Below are 19,865 nucleotides of genomic sequence, written 5' to 3'. Positions count from 1 at the left end.
CTGCAAATCCTGCCTGACCCTGGGGCATTTAAACTCCATCAGTGTCTTTGTGCTTTAGCTTCTGAGTTTCTGCAGCATCTAAAAGGCCCAAGATGTGCTCTGGTCTTGACAGAGCCAAGCAGATGGATGTGTAACTCCTGCCTTAGCCTCAGGGTCCAGGAGCCCTCCTGGACTCTTCCGTATCCTGGGGCTAAGACGGGAGTTACACATCCATCTACCTGACTCTGTCAAGACCTGGATCTCATGAGATTTCTCAAGCACCCTGAGCAATCAACAACCAAACCCAAGTGCAGTTGCACCTTCTCTGTGATGAGCTGGCAGAGCTCAGCTTGAGGTCAGCTCAGATGAGAGCACCTGCAGTCATAGACCCAGCCTCTGTGCTCCAAGGACTGGAGTCCACACTGCAGCTCCGCAGGAGAGTGCCATGAGCACAAAATGAAGGATGGTGGTTGAGGATCAGGACCAAGGCATGCTCCACACCCTGTGTGAAATCAGTGAGGTATCAGAGGTATCATCACCATTGAAATGATGTGAGCTCTCACCACCCCCTTTCCTGCCACCTCTTGCTGTCACCTGTCCCTCCATCTTCCATGAGGCCAGCGTGAGGAGAGCATTTTCTGCTGATTGGGGGCCATTTCAATTTCCAGAGACACTCCAGGAGTTATAATGAAGAATTAAAAACCTAGTGTAGACAAGACTGTTTTAAATAGTTAATCAGCTTAGGGGAAGCCTGTGACTGAGAAAGTAGTTTCAGGTAACACCTGCTAACACAATCACAGGCCTTGCTGACACCTTAAAAACACACATATTTCCACAGGGCTTTGACTGACAAACTTTTGTGAGTCTCATTCGTGCTGTTCAGACATCACAGTTTCATCTAAAGAGCAGAATAAACACTGCCAAGGCTCATCAAGGTTCCCGAGGACAGACAGCGTGGCCTGGTTGGGTCCAGACCACCAAGCCCTGCTGGCATTCAAAGCAAGGTGGTCCTAGGTTTATGGTGACCCTGAGGTGCCAGGAGTTGTTTGGAAAGGACTAGTTAACCTCAAATAAACCTGAACTAGGGATTTTAAGCAACCTAACAGTGCAGCTGGTGTAGTTGCCGTGCCCAGGTCGAAGACCTGATACTGCAATTTATTAGCAGAGACTATAATGCATCTCTCCCATGCTTCTGGCATGAGCTTTGAGTTCTTATTCAAACCCATCTGCACCACCACTTGAAGAGGAGAGGCCATAGCATGGCCCAGACCATGGCCCACTTTCCTTTGGGGACAATAAGGACACCTTGGCCTGCGGCTCCAACACTTGTTGGCCAATTTAATGTGAGAATCTTCTTGTCCTAAAAGACCCATGTGTGACTCGTTCAGATATTGCCTTTTCCTCCAAAGCCCGACAAGCACGTACAGCAGGTGAACACACCTTCAAAGGTATCGTGTGTTTCCTAGCAGAAACCGCCCCCAAACAAACAATGTTTTCTCAGTGACTCAGGAAAGAAGGTGGTTAATTTTAGGTCTCTAAAAATAATCTTGACCTCTACGTGCCTCTCCTCACTTGCTGCTCCAACCCTCCCAGCAGTTGTGTTTGCAGGGTGTGCTAAAACCTGCTCCTCCTCAGCACCAGGTGTGCACAGAGGCAAAGTACCACTGCCCTGCCCAGCACAGGCTGGGTTCCGTGTCCCTGTTCTCTGCCAGCCTTGGTCATGACATTTGTCATTGCTGACACCTCCCTGCACTTTCCTTCATGATTCAGCCCTAGACTATGAAATTAATCCTGTGCAGGAGTGGTAGAAAGTGCAGTCATTGAAAAGGGGCTGCCGTCTGTTACAGCAGAGGGTCAGGGAAGGCTTGTGTTGCCTTAGCTACGGCAGCAACACAATGTCAAAGGGCACTGGAGGAAATGATCTTCTGATCTTTCCCTTACTTCGGGTTTGTTTATTTTTTCCTTTCTTTCCTGGTCGCTTCACTATGTATTGCTTAGCCACTTTCCGAGTCTTATGTTTGGACACGGCACAATATATGCATGTTGGCATGGGATTGTTGTCTGCCTGCTGGGAATCTATATTCAGGCAAGGAGAGTCCTGGGGAACAGCAAGACGTCTGCTTGCACATCAGTGGCTACGTATTCCTCAAACTTCACAAGTTTGCCTGAGATATTTCTGAGAGAGAAATGAGCATTTCTGATTTCAATGGGTGTATGTTCTTTTCCATTGAGAACACTGTAATAACTTTCGTAGTCCAGCTTATTTGTTCAGTTTGACCTAAGGGAAAACATGAAATTTCTGGCCTGTGGTTGTTTATTTCTGTCCAAAATTCAGACTGAAAAATGAAAATCTTGCAATTTAGTCTCCAGGAAAATATTTAAAGACATTGCTATGGTAGTCGATCATTTCATTTAGACATTGAGTGCTGGATTAATCTCAGTATTCAATACCTATTGTGTAGATATCAACATTGGAGCTAATTTCCCTGCTCTTCTTTCACAATGCAGAGACACAAATAGGTGTTTTTATGTTTTCATGTTCATCAGATTTATTTCAACCCCCATTTTGGGCACTCTTACAGAAACTTAAGCTGTAAGTTACAGCTTTCCACTGGCTGTAAAAGGATTCTGGACAGCTGGGACTAGGTTGACTCACCTCCTCATTGTAGTCTGGCACCCTTGCAGATTCACTAATTTACACTTCCAAGTTTCTACCTTCTACTCCAAAAGGGTCCTGTGCCGTGTCTGGCCTGTCCTGTGTGGATACCTCAGACTGCCCAGAGCTCTTCAAATGGCACCAAGCACCTATTAATATGCAACTGAATCCCTGGTTTGCACTGTGGTTGTTCACAATATCCATTGGCCAGCTGAGCACCCTTTGAGTCTGACCACAGCATTCAGATAGTCCCAATGCTTAAATGTTTGTTGCAGTTCGTGGCATAGCTGCCACCTTCAATCAATAATCTTCCTTAAGTCAAGATCAACATTAAACTTAATTTTTCCTTGATGGCACAGTGCTTTATAGGAGTTCTAGTTTATGAGGCTGCACTTGAATTTGTCTGGCTTTAGTTTCCAGCCACTGCTCCTTGTCATGTCCTTCTTCATTAGATTTAAAAAACTATTTAACATTTTAACCTTTTTATTGACTGTAACTGAGTTGCCACTAAAACTTCTTTTCCTGTATAAATCAAAATGATGACTTTAACTCTCTTAGCATATTTTTTCCAGGTCTCCAGAGTATTTATTTTTTGCTTCTTCTGAATATTGTCTCTATTTTGTCAACTCTCTCTAGAAATGCACATGCTAAGGTGCAGCCCTCCTTCTATCAGGCATCTCACAGGTACACATATAAGTCTGACCACATCATCCAAAGCAGCTTTCAGTTGGTGGAGGGAAACAGGCCTCTCCAGATGGCAACGCATCTGGTTTGAACCTTTATTTTTGAATGAAATGAAACGAACCACCGTCTGGAGGAGGCTGTATCAGTCATAAAGGCAGCTGAGAGCACAGTGAGGTAGATTGGAAAAAGATGGGAAACAAGGTCTGCCAGGAGAGCATCTCAGAGTGCGGACCCCCCCTTCAGTCAGCCTCCAACAGGGAAATAACAGGAAACCCCAGTGCAGGCTGGAGCCCTAATTCCTTATGTGGTCAGGGTAAACTGAGATAGTTTCCTCTGTGATGTAAGTCAGTTTCTCTAAAACTGAAGTTCAATGAAACAGTAAACCTGGATTTAAATAGTATTAGTAATGGACAAAAAAACTGCGATGGAGACACATCCTTTGCAAATTTTTATTTTTTTTTTAAATAAAATTTTTTTGAAAATGTGAAGTGCTGATAAAATTCAAATGCATTCTGCTAGATTTCCCTCACCCAAAGCTTGTTGATATTTTACTTCAGTGGCCAGTTGAAAACTGCTTTGAGCACTCTGGTCAACCTGGTTGTGTGCTCAGAGGTGCGCTAGGGCCAGCTGTGCACATCCTGGTGCTGACAGTTAAGAAACTGAGCCGGTGTCAGGAGGGCAGGAGAGAATGACAGGGGAGTCCAGCAGCAGGCGCAAAGAAACTGGCCAACAGGCCACTTATCCTGCTTTGTGCCCATCTTTATATACAGCAAAGAACAGAATCCGTGCCATCGTGGACAGCACACGTGGTACAAAGTAATGATGGATCCTAGGGAGTGGTTAGAGAGGTTTACCTCCCTTCCCAGAAGAATGGAACACCTCCCCTATGAGGACAGACTGAGAGAGTTGGGGTTGTTCAGCCTGGAGAAAAGAAGGCTCTGGGGAGACCTTTTTGCAACCTTTTAGTGCTTAAGAGGGGCCTATAAGGAAGATGGGGACAGACGTTTTAACAGGGCCTGTTGTGATAGGACAAAAGGTTATGGTGATAGATGCCCCATCCCTTGGGACATTCAAGGCCAGGCTGAATGGGGCTCTGAGCAACCTGATCCACTTGAAGATGTCCCTGCTCATGGCAGGGGGGTTGGACTAGATGACCTTTGAAGGTCCCTTCCAACCCACTGTTCTCTGATTCTGTGATTCCCCTCCCCAACTCTTCCTTCTATATGAGCATCACCAATGAGGAGAGTGATGCCAGCCACCGGGGTACCGGCGCATCCTGTCGATACCGCCTGTGTCCTGACATCTTGGTGGCAAGGTGCACACAGCATTAGCACTTTAGGGGCTGAAAATGATGTGGCTGATGCTGCTGATACAATGAGAGCATGGTAATTTTGCTTTATGTCTGTTTTAGTTACAGTCTCTCTGTTTGCTATCAGGGAGGAAAATACCAATTACCCCCTGTAGGGAGGATAGATTACTTGACACCGCATCAGTAACTCTGCCACTGGTAGCAGGATAGCACAAACTCATTTCCCAGAGGTCTCCAAACAGCTGTCAGAGAATAATAACTTTCAGTTGTTACCAGCCCATACCAACTCTGAAGCAGTGACCTAGAGGCAAAAAGACTGAGTCATATTACAAATTCCTTCAGCTTTCAGATACACCTCCATTCATTCTTTAATGCCATGAGTTTTCATTAATACAGATTATTGTTTCTCATGGCACCTCTCATTTGTGCAAAAATTGGTCTGGAGACCAATTTCCAATAAACCCCTCTCTTTAAGAATTTTTCCTGTGATATATATTGGCACTCTCTCAATATTTTTTCTTCTGTTTTAAAGCTTCAGGAATAAAATCTAATCACTTACAAAAATGAACTTATTTAATTGAAAACTGGTATTTTTACACGTAAGAGAAGACACATAGATAAAAATACCCAGTAATGCATCATCAAAGAGAAAGACTTGAGAGCTAAAAAGGAGCAGTTGTAATGCCATGTCAGGATTTCCAGATTCGTCTCAGACTTCCACATCCCATTTTTGTTACTTTTTATATTGCAGTTGAAGTGACACATCCATATCCTGTTTTTCAGTTTTGTTTTCATTTCTGTCTGTCCTCTGTGTCTGGAGTCCAGCTTGCCTCTCATTAATGCTGTTGGATAGAGAAGTCTCACTGAAACTGATGAGATAATGCCAAAGATTGCGAAGAACCAGGTGCCCCAGCTGTATGAAATTACTTCAAGGGTTATTTCCCAAGCAGACAGACTCTGGTTGTGGTCATGCTATACTCACACCGCTAAAACTGTGATGAGAATCTGCCTTTGATAAGTTTAGCATACATGGTACTTACCCACAGGATTAGCTCTTGGTGACAGTGACGTCTTGCAGGCAAAGAGAGGACCAGTGAAAGATGGAAGAAGAGAAATTTTGCATCAGAATAACCAAGCAGTTTACACAGGTTTCACTGTGTAAAAAGTGAATGTAATACATTGTGTTACTCACTATGAAAATCTAGATGAAAAAAAGGATTGGATTTTTCCATTAAATTGACTGCTAATATTCCAAAGAGACTGAGGGTTTATGAACAGATGCTGCTACTTTGGTGAGTGTAATTGGTAACTGGCTCTGGTATGGATGGGAAGAGTCCATTCAGTTGCTATCAAAGGAGTGAAAAAACTTTATTCAGGAAGCCCTTTGGGTTTAGCAAGGCCATTGCTTGATCTTGCAATCCTATCCCCAGTTATTTTAATAATCACCAAATTGCAAGTGAAAAACTTGATCCTTCCATCAGCACAAATCCACCAGAGGGAAATCAGTTCAGGGAAATCTCTACAGAGGCAAATGAACCATCCTCTTCCTGAATGACTTGTGAAAAGAGCTGGAGGGACTGCCAAAACATGCCTTCATGCTTCAGGAAGGAGAAGGAGAAATGTCAGAGCAGCCAAATATTAGCCAGCAACTGTAGTCCCTGCAGAAGAAACACCAACATCAGCCAAGCAGCAACAAATCATTCACATTCACAGGCAGTGAAGGCAGAAGAAGAGAACCTGAGCACCTCCAAGACATTTGGTAGGATTTGTTTCTCTTTACTTGGCATGTCTACTACGAGAATGTCTATTCCTGGGCCAGATACACTGGTTTCCTTCTGCAGCTTGCCCATCCACAGTGCCAGACCACTGCAGATGCTGGGGTGGTCCCCAGCATGATTTTGGCCTGGGACGCCCACTGCTCTCCCAAAGGCCTGGTGGGCTCAGCTCAGGGCAGAAGCATTCACTGTGGGGCAACCTCACTACTTTGGAGGGCAAGACCACCTAGTGCCATTCCTTGGCCCCCATCTTCAGTGCCAGAGAGTGATCCCCAGCATTTTAGTTTTCTAGTGAAGACATAGCCTGGACATCCACTTCAGTACCAGTCACTTCTGATTCCCTTTACAGCCACGGGAAATAAATAGGAATTTTTAGGGTGAAATATCAGAGCCATTGTAGACATTCAGATAAGGAAAAATCCATCCTGAAGTGCCTATATTTCTCTGTTGACTACAAAAACAGTCTAGACACTTAGCTCATAAGCAGAAATTTACAGTTTGAACATCTGGAGTTGGTCGGATGAATCCCACCTCTCCTGTCAAACATTTACAAACTTCTTCCATAAAGAGACCACTAGTGAGGACTGCATCAGCAGCACACTTGCAGACAAAGATATTTTCCCTTATTTGTTTACCAGATATTTCATGTAAAAATTTACTTCTCTAATCTATTTTTTTTTTTTAAAAAGGGCTTGAAGCGTAGTCAAATAAATGGAAAATTTTTTTAGGTTAGCATAATCTACTATAGAATATCTTTACCAGTGTTATACAGTAGGAAAGAGACCAAGATCTCAAAAATTGCATTGGTAGGATAGTCCGCCTGGCAGACTGGGTGACCTGCTAGGTCTTTTCCATCTGACATGAAGCTGGAGTGACACAAATGAAAACTGTCTGATCCAGTATGAAGCCTGTCCATAAAAAGTTAACTTATCAAAATGATGTGAGCATGGTTGAATCAGTGCACTGCATTTTTAGCAGATCAGCATTTTGCATGTCTGACTAGTGTTTCTGGTAAGAAGTGCACTTACTGCTTTTCTATGCTCTCCAGCGTGCTTCCACTGAAATGCTCAATGGTTTAATCAAGGGAAAATTAGACCCCAAAAAATTTGAAAGTCCCATCCTTGATCCCATTTTAAATGTACAAAATGACATGAAGTTTAGCCTCAAGCGCAAATTAAAACCTGGAGTGTTGTTGGTAGCTGGCTTTAAACAGACATAGCTAAGATAATGCTGTTCTATATTTTATTTCCTTCACACCTTTATTCATTGCAGACAGCAATTTAAGCATTACTGTGGCTGAAATCTTCCTTACGTGCTAAGTGTGGACATGATTCAGTGTTGATTCAGCGAATGACAGCATCTTGTAACTTGAAGCTTTTCTCCCTGATGAATAATTTGCAATAAAGTCCTTTTATGAGGTAAGGAGATAGTAAAACACTTACGCAGCTTGTGAAGAAGTGCAGGAATGGTCTTGATTGCCTTTACCACGATCTGCCTTTATGAGCGGTGGAGCTGGGACAAGAAGTTCCCCTTGCTTCCAGCACCCAGAGAGGGAATGATGCAGGTGACCATGAACCACCTCCTCCACTGGCACAACCTAGGTGTAGCTGGTCTTTGTGGTGGGGCAACCTGCACCTCTTTTGTGGACTTACTCCAAAATAACACACCCATCAGCGAGAGACCCTCTGGCCCTTGTTTTTCTGAGTGTGAGGGAGGGCAGTAGAATACTAGCCCAGGTTGCCCAGAGAGGTGGTAGATGTCCCATCCTTGGAGACATTCAATGTCAGGCTGGACGGGGCTCTGAGCAACCTGATCTGGGTGAAGATGTCCCTGCTCATGGCAGAGGGGTGGACTAGATGACCTTTGAAGGTGCTTTCCAACCCAAGCTATTCTATGATTACATCTGGGCTCCTGGATGCCCTCATCGAGGTCCCCATTAGATGGTTTTAGGTTCCTTTCCGGCACCAGCAACTACCGTGTGTCTTATTTTCTTTCCAAATGCAGGAAATCTCCCACCTCGGGATTCTCTCGGATAGGATGGATGATTCATGCGCTGTTCTGCTGCCACTTCCTCAGGCTACAGCTGGGGACTTTATATAGAAAATCGTCTCAGACAGATTGTGCCGGGGAAACTCTTTTATGACCCAGAATATACTCTCTGCACAGTATTTGTTTCACTGTCAGGGGCACAGACTTCCTGAGCTCCATCCCCTCTCCCTGGCCTCCGGTTGCCCGACGTCAGCAGAATTTCCTTGCATGCCTGGGATGCTTGAAATTGTTGGGGCTTAGCTAGGAAACAGAGGGGATTTGGGGAAACAAGAGTGAGATTCAGTTTTGTTTCCGATAAGAGGAATTTGCTACCGGACACCACTTTGTTTTGCACAGCCCGTGTTTACTCCCCATTTCACCACAGTTCATCTGACTGCTCAGGCCGCCGCAGTCCCTGAAGCAGATGTTTCCTGCCCAGATCCTGCTCTTTAAGAACTGGTGACATAGAATATGCCCCAATAAAAATGTAACTGCTTAGTTTTGAGCTGATGTGCCTATGACATACCCGGGAACAAGAGAACAGAGAGGTAGCAGCACAAGTGGTGGCCTGTGGGTGTGGGCACAGAGCTGGGCAGGGGATGCAGCCCCTTGTCTTCTCTCCACCACCACGAGCCCTCAGGCTTTGATGGCGCTTTAGGCTGAAGAGCCAGGCTGAGGCTCCATCTTCTAGGAAGAATTAGACTAATATTTTCCCTACACAGCTTACTGAAGTCAGATAATTTGGGTCATGTCTGATTTAGGAAAACAAATAGGACCAGATCACAGACCTGAAGCCTTCCATATTGATAGGATATTCTCTCCACTGCTGGCATGGGTTTTGTCCTCAGATCGTCTAACACTGTCACAGCAGCTACTGGACAGGGCATGAATTATGGACTATTCACACCAGGTGGTTTGTCTATGCCAGCTTTAGGACAGAAGTGTAGCTGTCAGCCATTCCATGGCAGGTGTCCTCAGGATGTCCCATTCTGCACAACGGAGTTGAATGCTCACCTGGCTGGAGAGAAGAACAGGGCTTGTAAACTGTTGACTGCGTAGAGCAGCAGTGACTGCACGGACCCAAGACCTACAGAGGTACTAGTGACAGATGAGTTATGTCAGAGATGGAAAAGGCCTAATTCAGATCACAGGGCTGGGGTCAAAATCAGTGCTCTAGAAATGAGAGAAACAGATTCAAATGGCCACCCAGTTGGGAGGTAGCTGGAACACAATCAGACAAGAGGTCTCAATTGCTTGCATATTAAGAATAACTTTCGTGAATGCAGATTTCTCACACAATAGCATGGACATGAAAACCAATCTCAGGACGAAGGTCGGGGAAACAGCCTGGCCTGGGTCTGACTCTGCGTCCTCTGCAGCTTTAATCACTCTTACAACTGCAACAATGAAAGCCCAGTTATGGCCCTGGCACTGACAGTGCTGGGGGAAGACCAAAGGACAAATACATCTGCCAGAAGCAGGCACTGATCCAGACCAGCAAATGGTCTGCAATAATCATTCCATAAGGAGGTTTGTCAGTGCTAACCAGGCAGGGCAACAGGTGGGGTGGACACAGATGTATGTCTAGCAAAGTCTCTGGGGAGGGGTGTCTTAGAGCCTGCTGGACCTCAGCCCCAGAGAACCTCACTTCAAGACAATAGAGCTGCTTAAGGGATGACTGCTGTTCTCCTTTCCAGTCAGGTTTGCAAAGAAAACCCTAATCTCTTAGATTAATCGAGCAAAATCCTCAACCCATCACAGGTCCAACAATGCTATTGCTACCACACAGGCACCACTGACACATCTCGGAGGAGGGTGAAACCCAACTAAACAGCAGGATCTGCTTCTAGCAGTCTGAGACCTTCCTTGCTCTCCTTACAGTTCCTGCCCTGCTTGTAAAGTCAGACCCTGGCAGTCATAGAATCATAGAATAGTTTGGGTTGGAAGGGATCTTCAAAGGTAATCTAGTCCAGCCCCCAGTCACACAGCTTCGACTGTTTGGTCAAATCTGCCACCTCCTAGACGCTTATTGTCCTGCTGCCCTTACCTGCAAGGAAAGATGCCCCAGACCAGCAGCGCCCAGCCTCCACCTTGCTGCTCTCACAGGAAGGGAAGTGCAAGCAACAGGTCAAGCCCAACAGTGAGGAAGAGCAACATGCTGAAACAGCTTTGTTCTCTCATGCAGTCATCAGTAACTAAAAGAGAGGTGTGGGAAACCTGCAGCACTTCTGTTAAGAAAACAGGACAAAGCAGAGCAAATTTCTGTATGGGAGACACCTTTCTCTGCTTTGGAAATGTTCTTTTCTCTGTCCTGACTGCTTGTTCTCTTCCATGCCCTGCTTTTCCTCCTATTGCCTCTTTCTTTCCTGTATGTTCCTTTTCCACTTTTCTCCTCCACCGCTGGTGAAAGTTTTGTGGAATAGACTGATGCATGTGGCTCTCTCATAATTTGTGCTGCGTGAAGTGTTATCCTCCTTTTATCAGCCCATCACAGCCATTTCAGCTCTGACTCATCAGTGGAGATCCATCGGCAGCACCATGGGGACTCATCCTCAGGTAGTGCCAAGGAAGTGTGAGTATTAGCTTGGTTAATCAGAATTAGGAAATAAACCATTGGGAAAGAGATGACCTAGACAATATTTTCCATGCAAGCAATGTTTTCCAACATCAGTTTCTCAGATAAAAGGCAGGAATTTCTTTCCAACAGATTGTAGGTCACAGGTCAACAAAAACGATCTGTTTATAATTTCTGCTGTCAAAACAATATATGTACGTAGATCTCAAACAGCCTTGTAATCCGTGGTTATCTTCTCTATGTTTGTTTTCCAGCTGAGACCTTAAATGGCTTCTCAGATTGTGCCACTGTGCAGTGGACATGTTCCAGCTTCTGAGTGCTCTGCTTGACAATTAAAGCCATGTCCCTCCACACCACAACTCCTGCCCAGCTCTGCAACCCCAGGCAGGGTGTGGAGCAGCTTCTCTCTGCTTCAGCCAGGGGTAACACACAGATTGGAGTCTCTGTCTTTCACTGGACTGACAGGATAATTTCGGGAAACCAAGTGTGATTTTGAAAGCAAAGGGAAAGGAGGTCCTCTCTGATTAGTTAAGCTGATGACACCATGGTATTAAAATGCCTAATAATGATCAGAGAGCTGGAACAGCTTTGCTGTGAGGACAGGCTGAGATTTGGGGTTTTTCAGCCTGGAGAAGTGAATGCTCCAGGGAGACCTTGTTGTGGCCTTTCAGTACTTAAAAGGGGCCTATAAGAAAGATAGAGACAGATTTTTTAGCAGGCCCTATAGCGATAGGACAAGGGGTGATGGTTTTCAACTAAAGTAGGGGAGATCCAGGCTAGACACGAGGAAGAAATTTTTTACAATAAGGGTGGTGAAACACTGGCCCAGGTTGCCCAGAGAGGTGGTAAATGCCCCATTCCTGGAGACATCCCAGGCCAGGCTGGACAGAGCTCTGAGCAACCTGATCTGTTGAAGATGTTCTTGCTCCTGCAGGGGGCTGGACTGGATGACCTCCGAAAGTCCCTTTCAACCCAAACTATTCTATGATCCCACGATTCTATGGTAAACTAAAAGTGATGGTGCAGGATGGTCGTTCAGGGACAGCAGCAAGATGAATTTCAAAGGTGAGCTGCTGTGGGAACCCTGACCTCCTGGCTGGCACCAGACATGCACACAACATTACACTTCTGTTTCTAGGAGCACCTATTGCCCACTCCTATCTGCCTAAACCATGTTACTGCACAGCCATTGACGTCATCTGGTATGGCAGCATAACACAAGGTGATGTTAACAGGATCCATCAGGGAAGCAAGAAGGCCGGGGACAACGTGCTGTTCACATGTTATAGATAACATCTGACTGTTCAAGGACACCAGCTTGGCCATTGTATTACACAGCGAGATGTTTGCTGGTCCAGGGAAGATAGTCCAGCACCTAGCCTTGAACATGACAACATGCACCAGCAGCTGCTTTCAGAGCATTATCAGTTATACTGCTACTAATATTATTAGAGGTAGATGTCAATAGTTATTACTGGAGTTCAGGACTGTATAAAATATAGGGAAAGTCATCAGAACATCTGTGTCCATGAACTGATGTGAAGATTGACCTGCAAGCATCATGTGTGGCAAGTGTCAGCAGACTGTGCTTTTCTTCCATCTCAGACTGCTGTGCGCACAGCAAACATGGCTCTGGGACAGGGGCAGGTTGTGGCAGTGCTAGGGGCTGCCCATGAGCTCTGTTCCATCACAAATCACTAAATATGTGCTCTTAGCTGGGACATGTGTAAGGAAGTTTATCCCCCTTTCACCACCTTACTGTGGAAACAGGGCAAGTCCCAGCTGGGGAGATGGTTTGTGGTCAGGAGAGTAAACACAAACCAGCAATGTGGACATGGTTTGTGTTCACTCTCCTGGCTTGGTGGTACAGGAAGGGCATTTCACCCTCTTTTACCTCCTCAGGCATCACTGGGGATGGAGTTTGGTTCAGCTCTGCTGGCTCCTGCATGCCTCGCAAGCCAAAGGCAACATGGATACCTGTGGTAGATCTAGTGTGTCCCTTTTACTAATTTGCAATGAAAAAAAAAACAAATATATATTTGCCAAATATGTCTCTGTTTTGGAAAGGACCTCTTACAGGGCTAGTTAGCATGTCATTGTCAATGTCATTTCTCCCAATGGGGTAAAGTTGTTCTCAGGGGAGAGGTAATCAAGCAAGGAGGACACTAACGGGAGTCTTAAGAGATCAGTTTTTAACTGCTCCATCTGCCACAGGCTGCCACATGTATGTCCATTACTCTCCTTCCCCTACTCTTCCCAGCCCACAAATAGGTATAACAATAAAATTATCTCCCACTTTCTACCTACCTTGTCTGTGTAGATTGTAGGCTGCCTGATGCTATGTATTTCCTCATGGCAAACACAAAAGGAGTGATGCATTAATGTTTCTAGCAGAGACTATAATGTAATCAAATATGAATAATCTTATGACCTGAGAAACTTGAGATACACAGGTTCAGGCAGTCAGGCAAGGGGAGAGCAGTAATCCAACCTGCACCAGTGCTCCCCTCCCTAAAATAAATCTATCCTCCACCCCTCCAGGTGCCCATGCTGATTCCCATTTGATCTCATGCAGTTAATTTTCCATTAATAATTTATTTTCTATCTTTACTGTAACTTCATTCTGGAAACAAAATTTTGTACCATTATGAAAAAAATGAGGACATCTCTGCTGGAATAAACCGACTCTGCTGAATTGAAGTAGAATATGCCCACATACACCAGCCAAATCCCTCGTCCATAACATCAATATTTATTAATTTGTGTACCAGGAATGCTAACAGCAAGTTTCAATGTGGCGAAAAACAAATATTGATCTGTTTGCGTAAAAATCAGATTAGACTGTGTCCATAGGTAAATACTCCTGCTAGCAAGTAGAGGAGAGGTTTTTTCCCCTTCTCCCTTTCCCAAAGGCAGACAAACAAACAATCAAACAAATTGATGCCTAGTGAATTTTTAATTAAGGAAGTACCAAACCTGAGGGAAACAGAAGCCCTGGGCAGCTGCCAAGTCATTATTTCAGTAGTTTTATAACAGGTAGGATGGCTAATGAGGACAACCACCCACTACTGCCTCAACTCCTGAGCAGGGAGAAAATGCTCCTGTGGGAAACAAGATCAAACTTCTTCATAAGCAGGGGTGAAGGTACTCTGAAAACATGTCTGAGCACAAGCATTTCACATTTTAGTCTTCATTTTGCCTCTTGGCTCTGCTGCTGCAAGGCAATTGTTCCCAGCACTGACGCATTGTTCCCTGCCTCCCAGGATACCCAGAAAGACACAAGGCCAGATTCAGCCTGGAATCATAGAGTCATAGAGTCATAGAATGGTTCAGGTTGAAAGGGACCTTCAGAGGTCATCTAGTCCAGCCCCCTGCAGGAGGAACCAGATCAGGTTGCTCAGAGCCCCATCCAGCCTGACCTTGAATGTCTCCAGAGATGGAACATCTACCACCTCTCTGGGCAACCTGGGCCAGTGTTTCACCACCCTCATTGTAAAAAGTTTCTTACTCATGTCTGGCCTGAATCTCCCCTCCTTTAGTTTAAAACCATCACCCCTTGTACTATCACAACAGGCCCTGCTAAAAAGTCTGTCCCCATCTTTCTTATAGGCCTCCTTTGAGTACTGAAAGGCCACAAGAAGGTTTCCCCAGAACCTTCTCTTCTCCAGGCTGAACAACCCCAACTCTCTCAGCCTGTCCTCACAGCAGAGCTGTTTGATCCTGCTGATCATTTTGGTGACCTCATCTGGCCCCTCTCCAGCACGTCCATGTCTGTCCTGTACTGAGGGCTCCAGAGTTGGGTGCAGAACTCCAGGTGGTGTCTCACCAGAGTGAAGTAGAGAGGAAGAAGCCCTTTGCTCAGCATCACCGGCATTTCTGGCTTTGTGGCAGTCTCCTGCCAGCACCCAGAAACCAACACTAAGGTCACCCTGAAGCCATCACAAGGTGGGATGCAGAGATTGCTGCAGGGTGGTGGGAGAGCTGTGGGCTGACAGCACAGACAGGCTCTCCAGGCTGCATGTTTCTCTGTGATTAATCCTCGTGTCTGCACTGGGCAAGCTCAACTCAGTAAGAGCCAACCCCTCTGACGAGCTCTTGGAGTGCTCCGAGGGTTACTGAAGGGAAAGTTTGCTCAGGAATTTGCCAAACATTAGATCTGGCCAGGGGATCACAACCTACTTTTTGTGCTTTGTGCTGATTTTGCATTGCTGCTCATTTCCAGTCCAGGATAAGGTGTCTTCAGATATGATTCCCCCCACCTGTTTCCACCTCCATAGCACTGGGGAGATATCAGCCCCTTGGCTCCCTCAGGAGGCGGTTCCCAGTTCCTAATGGCTGAAGAAAACCTCCCCATCATGACCCTCAGTCATTTAAAAGACTCTCTACCTCTGTCCTCATCATGGCAGCCCATTTGGCAGATGGGTGGACAATACATACTCTCACTTCAAAACCTCCTCATGCAAGTGTTCATTACCCATCAGGGGTGTTTTCATTCTACCTGACAGGGATGGAAGGCTGAATTAGGATCTGAACATGCAAACAGTCTGCTAAATATCTCATCAGCCTTCAGCTAGCAACAACAGTTAGCAAGCCATTCTTGTGCCAATCCTACCTGCAAATAAAACAACCCTCTTGCTTTTATTCTGCTTATTTTCCTTTCCAGTATGGAGGACATCTACCCAAACTGGAGGCAAATTCACAGGCTCAGTTAAATTTTGCTGAGGGACTAAAATCAGATTAGAGTCATCTTCTCACTCCAGAAACCAAGACAGGAATATGGTTCACTATTCAGAGCCACCCAAAGGCTGCTCTACAGTCCCTGGGGCTGGTTCCAGAGGGACTGGTTCCCTGTCAGGAGAGGTGATAGAAATGTCTGTCCCAAAGGGCAGGGGCACTCACAGAACCAGGTAGCCCAGACTGTGAGCGCTGAACACTTGCCGCAGCTGGAACTTGCTCTTTGCTGGTGCACCTGTGTGTGTCACTGGTAGGAACCAAGCTGCCCAGCACATTTCGACCATATGCATGGCCAGCACAAGAGCAGCGATATCCTATTTACTGGGTGCTACAGTCACAGAGAGTCCTTCTGCTCCTCTCCCTGCTCCTGCTCCTCCCAGGGGAAGGCTGCACAGCACCAACAGTCTGACTCACTTCTGCCTCTGTTCTTACAATTAAAAGCCAGATAAAATGCAATAAATGCTTTTGTAATTCTTAAGGAAAGAAACTGAAGAATGTTTCACCTTCTTTGTGTCTCCAAGCAAGGCCTGTAGTCTCTTATTTTAGCCTATAAATTCTCTAGTGTGGATTGGGTTTTGCTTTGTACAGCACCTTGCGTGCTGAGGATCCCATCTGAGCGAGAAAAAATTAGGGCACAAGCCAAATAAGCAACATTTTTAATCATATTTCTTTTGGTTACTCCATCTCTGCCTGTATAGAGCAGCACTTAACCTAGGAGCAGACTGGATAAGCAAAGGGTTACTTCTTTCACCGTCACATCAGGAAAAAATGCTAATTTCTCCTGTGGAGGCTATCTCAATGAGTAGTCATTTGTTCTTCAACTCCCAGACCACATATTATTTTACAAGTTCACATAAAAAAAGGTTAATGGGAGAAGCAAGCACTGACAGTCATTTTCACTCCCCCAGAATGATTCACTGCACTGCCATCATTCAGCTTGGTGTAAAGCTCCATATAACAGAAATACCTACACAAACTACAAACTAGCTGTTCTCAAAATGTTTCTTTTTTCTTTTTTTTTTTACTTTCAGCAAAACTTTTTTTCTTGACCCTTCTTTGGATGAACTTTGTCTTGAATAAACAGCAACATCTGGAATTCAGCAAAACACACCATAAAGGGAATAACATGTCCACAGCAGTTTTGCTGAAAAGGACAAACCCATTTATTACTCAAATGAAAAGTTTCGATTGCTAAATGTCAGATGAAATTAGAAAAAAAAAAAAATCTGAATGCATGTGTCCTTTATGCCCTTGCCAGCTGTCTGTGTAGAAAGCTGTCCCTCCATTACCGCTGTTCTGTCTTTCTTTTTTCTGGCTTGGTTGAAAGTCTGTGAGGATTTGTTAATTGCAGACACAGACAATCAATTTGGTTACATTTATGCTGGGGCAAAGTTGCAGATGGTGCTTTTTGCTCTCAGTTAGGGAAAATACATCAGACAGGGTGTCCTTGCCATGCCATGACTCTAATCAAGTTGTATTCTTAGAATCACAGAATCATACAATCATTTTGGTTGGAAGAGACCCTCAAGATCATCGAATCCAACCACAACCTAACTCTAGCACTAAACCATGTCCCTAAGAACCTCATCTCAATATCTTTTAAACACGTCCAGGGATGCTGATTCAACCACTTCACTGGGCAGCCTGTTCCAATGCCTGACAACCCTTCCCACGCAAAAATTTTTACTAATATTTAATCTGAACCTGCCCCTGGTGCAAGTTGAGGCCATTTCCTCTTGTTCTGTCGTGCAGCCCCTTATCTTGTGTGGGCTGAACTCAGAGGTGCAGCGTCCTCCAGGTTGGACTGGCCTGTGGGCTGGTGCTTGGACACAATCGGCCATCCCAGGAACACCCTGGGGCTGCTGGGGACAGCCGAGGACATGCAGCTAGTGGGGTTGCAGGGGTTATTGGGGGCTCCAGGGTCAAAAACACTGAGCACTTCAGAAGGGGAAAGGTAACTGTCATCTCTCCCTTCCTCCCTCCTCCCAGTCGAGCAGCACACAATGCTGTGGGAGGAGCAGCACCTCCTGCTCGCTTATAACTGTGATGACACTGGGCACCTGCATGGTGCACAGAAACAGACTCAATTCTTCTCCCTTTGCTTTGTTTTTCAGTGGGTAACTCCTGGTTTCTGGCCCAAACTCACTTTCTTCAGACCACATGTTGAAGTCATGAAGCCATATCTCCCATAAATCAGCAGGAGCAGAATGCATTAATCCAGAAACAGAAGGAGGTCTTCAGCTAGTTGGGCAATTTTTGTCTTAGAAGACTGGTCCAAGGAGTGAAAAGCTGCCAACCTGGAGAATAAATGTCATTTCAAGGGCTGACTCTCTGTGCATTTTCATTTTGTACGAGGAAGCATTTTGGGTCTTTGCAGCACAAAAATGGAATTAGGAAGGTGAGACAGAGATGGATTTGTTTGCACAAAGCTGGGGTGAGCCCTTCTTTGACCTTTACTTCTTCCAAACATTTCATATGTGATCACAGATGTATTTCTGATGGCAAGACCCACCAAGAGGTGAAACCCCCTTAACCTCACTGATGCTGCTGTACCTGGTATCACACAGGTGAATTTAAAAGTCACCTGTCTTTTGATTACACCAGTATGTTCAAGATTGGGTACTACTAGCTTCATCTCAGGTAGAAAGCTAAGCAAGGCTTGCCATGAGGTTGGTGGGACATTCTTTTAGCCAAGACTACACTGCCCTCCTCAAAAGCGCTGGGTCTGTGCCTACAGCCCATATTTGGGCCACCAGGGTAATGCCTGTGGCCTTCTGCTGACTTTTGCATGTCGTTTCACAGCAGTGGTGGTGTAGAGAGGCTCTTATCACTTGTGAAATCAAAACAGACTCCAGCCAAGTTAATGTATTACTAGGCAGTATTTTGGGCAAAACTGTAATGGTTTATGTAAATAAATGAGAAGTTTTTCCTGTTTCCTCTTCTCCTCCCCAGAGAAATCAGAGGTTTCATCCATACTAATAAACTCATCCTGAAGGTCCAGATTTGCAGGTTCAGTCCCCAAAACTCGATCAGATATGCTGTTAAATTGTCAGTGCTGACATAGGTTGGTTTAGGTCTAGACCACCAGCACTGACCCTGCAATCCCTCGGGTCACTTTAGGATTTAACAGGGGCCAGAGGCTATTCCCAGCCAGCAGTTTGGCCATGGCCAGCCTGGCTGGAAATGTGGAGATGGCGCTAATGGGCAGACCAGCTTCCCGAGGCCTGGCAACTGGTCCTGGCTATGTTTAAATTCACAAATCAGATTCTATCCTAGGAAGTTTGCAGGGCGGTATCACAGAATGGTTTGGGTTGGAAGGGACCTCTGGAGATCATCTAGTCCAACTCACCTGCTAAGAAGAAGAGACAAGCCCACAAAGTCCTGAGTTATAGTAGAAGAAAGCATCACCTTAGACCATAGGTAACTAAAATAATGTTAAATATAATGTGGTCCTCGCTGTGAGCAGGAACTGCTTAATAGCATGGGTTACACATCGTTTAACCACAACAATCCCATCTCCATGGAGTATGTAATATTATTTTAGTTACCACAACTACCCAAGGGTGTGCTCATATAAAATATCATTTCCTGCTACCGACAGGCCTGAAATCTCAGCAGAGAGTGCAAAGAACCCTCCCTTCCCTGGCTGGCAGATCCACCATCCCAAGGGCATCCCCACCTGCCACCAGCTCCTGGGAACGAATGTCTGGGAAAATAATTTGTTTTCCTCCAGCAAATTATGGCTTGCATCCTCCCAGCTGCAAAGGACAGGTGGCCAAAACTGCAGCCCATACTTGGGTCTGCCTGCACGCTCAGGGTAGGATGCTGAGCTGGGCAATGCCTCTGTTCTGGACAGCTCTTACTAAGCCACCGTTGCCCATCAGGTCACACAGCAAATTTGGAACTTCTCCTGCCTGTTTGCATTCCCCATGTGTGTCCTTCTCACCAGCCCGGTGCAGCCACATCCCTGTCACCGATGGGGCAAACCAGGACACCAGGGTGCTGAGCTTCAGCCTGGCACGGGCTCCCAGGCTGCTTGGGAAATGCATCTGCCCCAGCTCCCCTCCCTCTCTTCCTCTTTTTTGACAGCTTTCCAGGGCTATTCCTGCTGCAGACTGGGGATGC

The sequence above is a fragment of the Patagioenas fasciata genome, chromosome 3 (genome assembly GCF_037038585.1).
Source record: "Patagioenas fasciata isolate bPatFas1 chromosome 3, bPatFas1.hap1, whole genome shotgun sequence".
Classification (NCBI taxonomy): Eukaryota; Metazoa; Chordata; class Aves; order Columbiformes; family Columbidae; genus Patagioenas; species Patagioenas fasciata.
The sequence above is the reverse complement of the archived record's forward strand: the minus strand, read 5'-3'. Positions refer to the sequence as shown.